Source organism: Schistocerca americana, chromosome 4 (assembly GCF_021461395.2).
Source record: "Schistocerca americana isolate TAMUIC-IGC-003095 chromosome 4, iqSchAmer2.1, whole genome shotgun sequence".
In the NCBI taxonomy this organism is placed as follows: Eukaryota; Metazoa; Arthropoda; class Insecta; order Orthoptera; family Acrididae; genus Schistocerca; species Schistocerca americana.
Genome location: NC_060122.1, coordinates 27,558,811 through 27,569,956, shown reverse-complemented (window position 1 = coordinate 27,569,956; position 11,146 = coordinate 27,558,811).

Sequence of the window (11,146 nt, the reverse complement as noted above, 5' to 3'; positions counted from 1 at the left end):
TTACGCCTCGCGAAGACACGGGATCATCCTAGTAACGTACCATGGTCAAATATTTCTCAAAGTAGTGTCGAAGATTACCTTCTGGTGAACTGGACGGTTCTGGTTCGAACAGCATTTTTCGAAGCCTCTCCTGAAGCTCAGCTGATCAGAATTTGTTCAGAAAAGATTTGGAATTGTTTGTATTTTAATAAACTCTCATCCTGTAACATTTCAGTTAATGCATTTCCTGTCCCCTGATTTAAAATATGCTTGTTTCCCATATACATTGGAGACGGTATGTTACTTGTATTACTGCTGTATGACGGCAATACATGTTCGTAATCGCATGACTGTTTATACACGCGTCTGTCGGCTTGTGGTGGAAAATGTAGAGTGTATGTATCCCTGTTCAAAGTTTCTTTAACTGTATCATCACAATCGTAGGTAAATTTTATTGTAAACACCTTTCAAAATGCTTATCCTTTTTCTCCAGTCAAGTGTCAAAATCATTGATAACTAAATTGATTTTACCTGCCTTAGAAAGCAGGAAAGTGCCGACATTTCTAGCACCGCCCAGGTACAGCGAGGAACTGACACAAAGCGCAGGGAATTGGCGCAGGGAGGCGTGTGACAGAAGCCAGCGTTCTTAAGAAGATGTTTTTCTCGACAGTGATGACATTCCTTATAAATCACAGGCGCCGGCAGATTTTGAGACGGAGCCCAAACATGAGTCTGTGCAGGGTTCACGCAGAGAGAGAGCGGTTACAAAGAAGTGTTGTGTAGCTGCTCTCCCAACAGCCTCGGAATGCAGGAGAACATCTTAAGGATGTGAAATCGTGAGAAAGATGCCAATTCATGAGACACACACCATCCCACGCCAGATAGGAAATTCCCATCCTGCACGGAGAGGCGTGGCGATGAAAGGGCGATCTGTCATTGGGCTGTATTAAAAATTTCGTCCGCCAGTGACAACATAGAAGGGAAGAATATTTTGAAGAGGAGTTGAGCTGAGAGATGGAGGAGAAGAGAGAGCACATGGACGTTCTTCTACCGATCGCCAACATCCACCTTCTGACACCGTGGTAGCACAGCTTTGGACAGACGACCAACAACTGTCAGACAACGCGGAGATCTTACCTGGGACCCGCCGCAACGCTGCAATTCCTGATGGGGGCAAATATCGAAGGATGGTGAGACAATTCGTTCCTTCCTCCTTCCCCTTAATAACTGAGTCGTGTCCATGTCCAGTCAAATCGGCCCTGAGATTTGTAAATTTGTTTTGTGTAAACAGCACAAAAATAAATATATTTCTTTCATGGCTTGATCATACAAGCGCTCTTTTGCATTCATACATGAACCCCTTAGTCTCATACCATTTGTGCTTGATTTTATTTAATTATTGATATCAATTAATTGTTGGCCCCTAACACGGGGCAGTCTCATCAGTTATCTGCTCGTCATTTTACTTCTTACATCAGCGAGAAGGATTCACAGTTCACTACATTTTTCTCAACATGGGGTGACCTCATTGGTTATGTTCACGGTATCTCATGACACAAAATAATTTTTCGAGAACTACATTTATGGCGCCCAACGTGGGGCTTCGATTTGACTTCATTCTCACGTTGCTGTTAGTGTGAGGACTTCTAAGTTTCGAGACACGACTCAGGAAGAATCCCCATTCCATTATTAGCATATACACTCCTGGAAATTGAAATAAGAACACCGTGAATTCATTGTCCCAGGAAGGGGAAACTTTATTGACACATTCCTGGGGTCAGATACATCACATGATCACACTGACAGAACCACAGGCACATAGACACAGGCAACAGAGCATGCACAATGTCGGCACTAGTACAGTGTATATCCACCTTTCGCAGCAATGCAGGCTGCTATTCTCCCATGGAGACGATCGTAGAGATGCTGGATGTAGTCCTGTGGAACGGCTTGCCAAGCCATTTCCACCTGGCGCTTCAGTTGGACCAGCGTTCGTGCTGGACGTGCAGACAGCGTGAGACGACGCTTCATCCAGTCCCAAACATGCTCAATGGGGGACAGATCCGGAGATCTTGCTGGCCAGGGTAGTTGACTTACACCTTCTAGAGCACGTTGGGTGGCACGGGATACATGCGGACGTGCATTGTCCTGTTGGAACAGCAAGTTCCCTTACCGGTCTAGGAATGGTAGAACGATGGGTTCGATGACGGTTTGGATGTACCGTGCACTATTCAGTGTCCCCTCGACGATCACCAATGGTGTACGGCCAGTGTAGGAGATCGCTCCCCACACCATGATGCCGGGTGTTGGCCCTGTGTGCCTCGGTCGTATGCAGTCCTGATTGTGGCGCTCACCTGCACGGCGCCAAACACGCATACGACCATCATTGGCACCAAGGCAGAAGCGACTCTCATCGCTGAAGACGACACGTCTCCATTCGTCCCTCCATTCACGCCTGTCGGGACACCACTGGAGGCGGGCTGCACGATGTTGGGGCGTGAGCGGAAGACGGCCTAACGGTGTGCGGGACCGTATCCCAGCTTCATGGAGACGGTTGCGAATGGTCCTCGCCGATACCCCAGGAGCAACAGTGTCCCTAATTTGCTGGGAAGTGGCGGTGCGGTCCCCTACGGCACTGCGTAGGATCCTACGGTCTTGGCGTGCATCCGTGCGTCGCTGCGGTCCGGTCCCAGGTCGACGGGCACGTGCACCTTCCGCCGACCACTGGCGACAACATCGATGTACTGTGGAGACCTCACGCCCCACGTGTTGAGCAATTCGGCGGTACGTCCACCCGGCCTCCCGCATGCCCACTATACGCCCTCGCTCAAAGTCCGTCAACTGCACATACGGTTCACTTCCACGCTGTCGCGGCATGCTACCAGTGTTAAAGACTGCGATGGAGCTTCGTATGCCACGGCAAACTGGCTGACACTGATGGCGGCGGTGCACAAATGCTGCGCAGCTAGCGCCATTCGACGGCCAACACCGCGGTTCCTGGTGTGTCCGCTGTGCCGTGCGTGTGATCATTGCTTGTACAGCCCTCTAGCAGTGTCCGGAGCAAGTATGGTGGGTCTGACACACCGGTGTCAATGTGTTCTTTTTTCCATTTCCAGGAGTGTAGTAATCTCATTGTGTGATTTGTCTGGCATACAGATGGTGTCTTCGTGTGTGCTAAGTGCATTGCAAATGAGCATATAAAGTAGATATAGTGGTAGCTAGTGTAGTCAGTTTTGGACCCGCCAGGTTAGCCGAGAGTGTTAATGCGCTGCTTCCTGGACTCGGGTAGGCGCACCGGCCCCGGATCGAATCCGCTCAGCGGATTACCGACGTCGGTCGATGTGCCGGCAAGCCTGGTTGTGGTTTTTAAGCGGTTTTCCACATGCCGCTAGGTGAATACCGGGCTGGTCCCCGCGTTCTGCCTCAGTTATCCGACTCGCAGACATCTGAACACGTTCGTACAATTCCATGAATTACACTAGACGCAGACAGCGGGGGTACACTAATTCCGTCCCGGGGTGTACGGGGTGGCAGCAGGAAGGGCATCCGGCCACCCCTTTCCACTAACCTTGCCAAATCCGTTCCTAACAATGCCGACCCTGCGTCAGCGCGGGACATGGCACCAGTGAAAGAAAGAAAGAAAGTGTAGTCAGTTTTGGTTCCCACATCCTCCTCGTATTTTTTGATGTAGTTTTAGAATGTGTAGTTTGTTGTTGTGAATATTTTGTTCCACGATTTCCACTGTTCTGTTCGCTGTTACCAGCGTTCCCATCAACGTTGTACTGTGTCTGTTCGTTTTGTGGTGTGCTTTAAAGTTTTAATATTGTTCTACGCAACTGAGGTCTGGGAGACTGATAAATATGCAACCAGTTAAGCCAGTTGAGGAAAGTTCAGGGGCGAGCGAGGAAACACAAGACACGTTTATGGGGGATACGCAAAGCCAGAGTCCACTGGAACGAATTCTCGCGATGTTGGAAAACGATACACCACAGTTAACAGCCATAAGGGAGCAGAATAAAACACGGTTTGAAAGACTGGAAACTGAACTAAAAATTTGCAATTAAAAGCTTTATCGGCAGATCCCTAAAGTTAGGCACGAATTGGAGACCGAAACCGAAAAGATACTGACGGAGATCACCAACAACCTAAACGAGATGAGAAAGGAATGTGAAACGAAGGTTGTCAGCTTAGAAACACCGGTAAACGCGAAGATGACTGATATCCCTGTGCATGTAGATGAGGAAACTAAATCATCCATGAAAACACAAACACGATTGTCAGCCCTCGAACAAGAAGTGTCTGCAATGCGATAAGGTAATGTCCTTGTAACGCAGGTCACGCCTACGCATTTGCAGGCTGCACTACCGATGCATGGGGTGGAGATACCACTGCCCAAGTTCGGCCGGAGGCGTACCTAAGGAAATCTGCGAGCGAAAGGAGTGGTGGAATGTGGCGCTTTACTCGTTGCACGCCAGACGCTCGATCAGGAGGAGGCTGCCTGGTTTGACGTTGCCATCTGCGAGAAGAGTAGTCACTAGGATTTCTGCACTAAGTTTCTGGTAACGTACTGGAACCTGGTCGCACAGGCGAGCGCAAAGATGAATATACATCGGGGACAGTATGCGCCACAGTCACGCCAATCCATGGCAACCTATGCTACTCATTTTGTTGTTCTGGCGGGATACTTCGAATTCAAAATGTCGGATGAGGAATGGTGCAGGGCGATACGCTCACATATTCCTGCTCATGCTCTTTCTGACATGAAATAACACTACTTTCGGTCCAAGTTACACCTGTTACAAGGAAACAATAAGTTGCTTCACTTAAACTATTGTGCCTAAGAGAGTTTTTTTGTGGATAATTATATTAAATATAGAAAAAATTTTAGAGAACAATATTAGGAACAACATTTTCCTTCTGCTTATTTGATGTAAGTATAAATCTAAAGATGAATTCTTTTTGTTTCAAATGATCTATAACATGTATTTTCAGCACTGCAGATTCTTAAATATTAACTAAGGAGATAATGAAACTCACATGTTAAGTGGTAATTCGCTTGTGTCAAGAGTTGGTTCATGAGACACTAAAGAAAGAAATAATTTTTTTAAGAATGATGTACTAAAATTTTAGCACTTAACAAACCAGTCACTAATGAGATACAAGAATGATCACCTGTCTCTAAGAAATTCAGATACAAGCATCAGCAGGAAAAGTCATGTTGACCATCTTTTGGGCTGTCTGGGGTGCCATCTTTTGTGGTTATTCTGAATATGAGCATACAATAAACAATGCTTGTTACTCAGACATGCTGATCAATAAAGTAAAGCCAACAATGAGAGGAAAACATGGCAAATCTCAAAGAAAAGATATGATATTGCTACACAGCAATGTTAGCCCTCACACTACCCTGCTGACTCGACAAACCATTGACAAAGTGGGTTGGGAGGTACTAACTTATTCTCCATATGGTCCAGATTTGGCTCCCACAGATTTTCATTTCTTTGGTCACTCAGTGATGCATTATGCAAAAAACGTCCAGCAACAACATTTCTTTGTATGAGGTTTCTTCTTGGGACAAGGGATTGTATTGAGAAGTAGTAAAAGTCTCAGTCTGTGAAAACACACAGTTTTTTGCCACATCCATTTGTAAGTTTCTCTCTAATTATCAAATGTCCCTCATATAACAAAGCAATATAGTTTAAAAATAAATTTTTGGCATTTTATTTTTATGTAACTTTTCTTTATACATGAAGATAAATTATGTGATGTATACAACATAATATGAACGATTAACATGACCAAACTATTGTTAACTGTTGTGTCTTCTAATACCTTTCAGACACACTTTGTAAATAACTGCTTTGCACAAACAACTTTCATAGTTCAGTATTTGTTTCATTATTTATGTCATTGTAGACAACACTTCTTGTATAGTGTTGGTGTGTTGTTACATTAAAACATAATATCATGATGGATGCAAATAAAGGAAAGTTTGAATATGAAAAACATAACACACATTCAATACATGGCGTCCCAGAAGGAAAAATTCGTAGTCCGTCAGAAGGCAGATACAGTCATTTGAAGCAATAAAATTCATTTACTTATATGTTGTCTCTTTTCTGACTGGTTTCTGAAACAGAACACAGAAAAGTGTTTATATACTGTTATATCACTTTTTTGCCATTTTAACACAACATATCATATGTCAAATAATGGAAAATCCAAGAATATTTGTGACAGTATTTTTGTTATGCCTATCTGAGACACAGCATCTCCGCTATATGGTGAGCACCAATTTTCACAATATTATTACATATGTAAAACAATGCACCTCAGTGTGGTGTATCACTGGAACAGATACCACACATTCATATAGTTGATTCAGCTTGATGGACAATGAATCCACTACATTCAGTGTGGATGCTCAACTATGTCTGACCTCAAAGTAGTGAGCATGGAGAACATGGACAGGGACTGTGGATAGGTAGCACTAGGGGAGAGTATGAGTTGGCTGAGAGGTGTGCCAAGAAAGTCTGTGCAGTTGGGATAAACACTGAGTCCAGGTGTGCAGTTGTCAACACACTGCCTGTTAGCAGGAGATCCTGGTTTCAAATCCCCACCCAGCACACATGTTCACTAATCACCGCTGATTCCACACAAGGTCCTGATGCAGCTGACATCAATAGCCCCTTTCCTTTCCTTTTTTCCCCTCCCACCACCTTCAGTTTCCATAATATATATCTGAGCTATGGATTCCATGTGGTCTCTATTCTTTTGGACATGTCCAAAAGAATGGACACTACACATTCATATAAATATTAAACTGCTTTTCTCCAAATATTTCCTTGGTTATGGTTAGGCTGTGACTCAAGAGTACAGCTTAAATTGCAGAAGATGGATATTTGTGACAAGCAATATTATATTATTCATCCAATTATTCCCCAAATATGTCACAATTTCTGAATGCGTAGTTAGGCATGGAACCAAGTGTGAAATGAATAGTAATGACGTTTATATTCCAGTTTGTCACAAATATTTATGAATTTTTCATGACTTCTTAGGGTCCCTAAGCAAGACCCTAAGAGCACAGCTTAAATTTTGCAAACGAAATGAAGCAATGACGTTTATACTCCACATTGTAACAAACATGTGGCTGCTTATATCCAAATGTATCACTATTTCCAAAAGTGGAGTTAGTCAAGAACCTAAGAGATCAGCTTAGAATGTTGCAGTGACATTTACTTTGTTGCTTACAAACATTTAGTAGTTTACTTCCAAATTTGTTGAACTTGCCTGACTAGCTCACATTCCCTGAACTCTGACTGGCAGATAGAAACAAACTGAGCACCTGTCATCTTGACATCAGTGCTTTGGAAGCTAACGTGCTGTATTTGGTGGATTTTGTATTTATTCTTGGGTACTATCATACAAAAATATACTGTTTCAGTGATACACTGCATTAAATATCTCTCCAAAATCTCATGGTTATCATATGGTTTGTAGTTCTACAGTGCAGGAAGTCCAATAACAGTATATAAAAACAGCAACTGGAACACAATGAACCCCCACCTTGCTGGTGGTGTGTGGTTCCTATCTTAACGAATCCTGTGTGCTACAAATATCTGGTTTCAGAATGCCTTTGATGCGAAGAAAATAATGTGAATGAATAAGTAGTTAACTTTTCTGTTGTAAGTTGTGATGCCACATCCTACTCCAGAGGGGTGATGTATATGTTTTCTTACTGATGGTGACACTCTTGACCGAAAACTGTATAATAAGTTATCTTAGAGCAGAGCACAAATATTGTATGGATTTGTTGTTTTATTTGGATGTGGTGAATCATGCTAAGGGATGTCATGTACATGCAAGAGAGGACAGTGACTGCAGTAATTCTGCGAGGGGCAGTAGTTGCACAGACAGTTAATGATGTAAATGTTTATCAGCAATATAAGAGTTATAAGTTAAAACTAATGATCTTAATAAATTATTAAAGAGCAGCTAGATAACTAGACTTCAGTTTCTTTACAACAATTATAAATCTGTCAGCAAAGAAGTCTACTGTAGCCTTTCAAGAATGCATGGTAGAAAAATACAAATAGATAATAAAGAAACAAAACTTCCTGGCAGATTAAAACTTTTTTAAGTAGTGTAGAGGAACTGGGTAACACAGGTGACTTTGATGGAACAGTCCATTGTTGTACTGCTGGTACATAGTATCAAAGAAAATTGGAAAATCCAAGATGGAATTATGAAAAGGAAAGTTGCCATTCACCACATAACTGACATGCTGAATCGCAGATAGGCACAACAAAAAGACTGTCACACATAAAGCTTTCAGCCAGTAAGGCCTTCATCGAAAATATATGACACACATACATACACTCACGCAAACACAACTCACACACATACACAACCGCAATCTCACGCAAATGATGCCACACTGCAAGCAGCACCACTAGTGCGTTTACATGAGTGTTTGTGTGTGTGAGTTGTGTTTGCATGAGTGTTTGTTCTGTGTGTCTGTCATCTATTTTTGACAAAGGCCTTACTGTCTGAAAGCTTTATTTGTGACAGTCTTTTTTTTGCATAGTTGCATCAAAGAACATGATATTTTGGTGAACCATCGTAAGGTGCACTGTCGAACTGACATCCAGGAAGAAAGACATGACTGTATTGGTGGCTGTAGCTTGAAATGCCAGGCAGGTCCAACCAAACATTGTGTTTTGTCTTCTTAATTAAATAAATGCTGGTTCCCAAATCATACTGAGTGGTGATGCAATTTCAGTTCTGGAGAGGGGACTTAACATAGCTCCCCCCACTAAGATCACACTGGTCATGGATATTGTCAGTGCAGTAGAACATGTTGCACTGAGACTGCTACCTGAAGCATTTGAAGAAGTATGTCACGAAACTTGTCATATGGTGATGAGAACAAAGCCTATGAAAGAAGGTGGGCACTTGAGATCTGAGAGAGTGCCCAGAGATTATTTGTTATCCACTGCAAAAGACAACACTACACCTGTTCTCACCCAGAAGAACTACACTGAGAAGATGAAGAACCTGCTAGGTAATGATTCCTACATGAAAATCAATGCTGACCGCACCTTGAAGGGGGAGAAAAAGATGAGGGCACTTCCCAAGGGCTTCGATTTACTGGGGGTGGATGCATGGTTATCTGGACATTATTATCACAAGGACCTGTGCTGCTAACACTTTATGGACTCCCTAAGGTCCACTCATGTCCCATTGTCAGCAAGATCAGGGCTCCTAAATATTTGCAGGGAAAGTACCTGAAGACACATGTACCCCTAATGTGGGTATCACATACACAATTCTGTGGATTCTGTGACCATCTCAACAACTTCAGGCTGAAGGACTAACAAGCTCTGACCTCTTTTTGCTTTTCACCAGGGTGCCTCTGCAAGAGTCACTTGAACTCATTGGCCAGAAATTTTATGGGAAGGCCAACAACCTTTTCAAGCATGACTTCCACATATATTCAGTTTAATGGGCAATACTATAAGCTAACAGAGGAAGTAACAGTTGACAGCTCACTCACCGCTCTGGTTGTGAATTTGTACGTGGAGAGCGTCGATGAAGAATCCTGAAGTCATCCAACACTTTTGTCATCTGGGCTCATGGAAGAGACAAACCCCATGATTTCTTCACACATCTGAAGACTGTTCATCCCAACATCAAATTCACTATGGAGGCTGAGGCAGAAGAAAGATGACCATTCCATAACATCATGGTTGAGAGAAGAGCTGATGGCACTGGAGCCAGTCTGTGTATCAGAAGAAAACACACATTGACCTGTACTTGGACAGAGACTGCCGCCATCATTGAATGCACCAGTACACAGGCTGTGCACCATCTCAGATACAGAGAGTCTGCCCCAGAACTGGAACAGCTCAGAATTGTGTTAAAAAAATGCATATTCAGTGTGGCACATAAGGTGCACTCTCTGCTCCATCTCTATAGTACAATCTTGAGAGACAGACAAGGTCATCACTGCCTTTTTACCATACACCAGCATGCCATCAGGAAAAATTGGGCACATGCTGAAAAAGTGCTGCCAAAGCCATTGAATAAAACATTGAAGATAATCTCAATTTGCAGAAGGCTGTGGTATATCACATTCTGTGCATGTGGCGAGATGTTCACTGGACAAACAGTGCACACCATCAAAGACCAATGCCAAGAACACCAATGGTACAATGATGAATGCTAACATGCCAGAAGTTCCAGAATACCATATGCCCAAGAATCACGTGATGGAATTTGAATATACCAGTGTTTTAGCAGACTTCCAAGTACTGGAACATTGTATTTAGAGAGGCCTTCAAAGTACACATCATGAACAGCCTCAACAACTGGTTCAACAGCTACAATCTCAGCAAGGCTTTGGAACCAACACTGGGTCCGATTAAGAAGACACCCAGCAAACACAATGTTCTTGCAAACAGAGTAACTACCACAACCGGTGTGATCTGCCAAGCATCACTGGCATGTGATCACCTCCTTGGCTACTAACACAGGCCTTCGGGCATGGACCATGGTAGGGTATTAGTTGGCCAAGCATCCCCAGGAAGACAGTTCATCAGGGTACCTCATGATGGCGACATTTCAGACCCCTGAAATACCATGCCTGTTATACACTATGAACCTGCAGTGCACTGTGGACTGTTCAGCTAACAAGTACACTAGTGAAGACTGAGAATAACAATAGGTGACTGTTTTATTGTGCACTGCTACAAGTTTTCTCTTTTTAGATGTTAGCAGTGTCACACTGATGAGGAGAACAGTAGGCCAGGTAGTTGACTGGAGGCACAATTTGGAGTGTGCCAGCATCGATATTAAATTTAGTAATAACTCTGTCCCTTTCTAACTGCAAAAATAACACTGTGGCAAACTAATGTAATTTCAGTACGAGCAACATAATGGCAAGAAGTGCTGATTTACAAGGATCACTCCATAAGTTGATGGACACTTAGCACTTGGAGATGAGACAAAACCAGGCAAACAGTAGGGATAAATATGTCTGAAGAGTGTCTGAGCTTGTGTAGTACAAATAATATATGTTTAAAAGACAAAGATGTTATGAGGTAAAAGCCATAGGAAAGTTTAAAATTTCAAAGTACTCAGAATGTAATTCCACCTATATTGT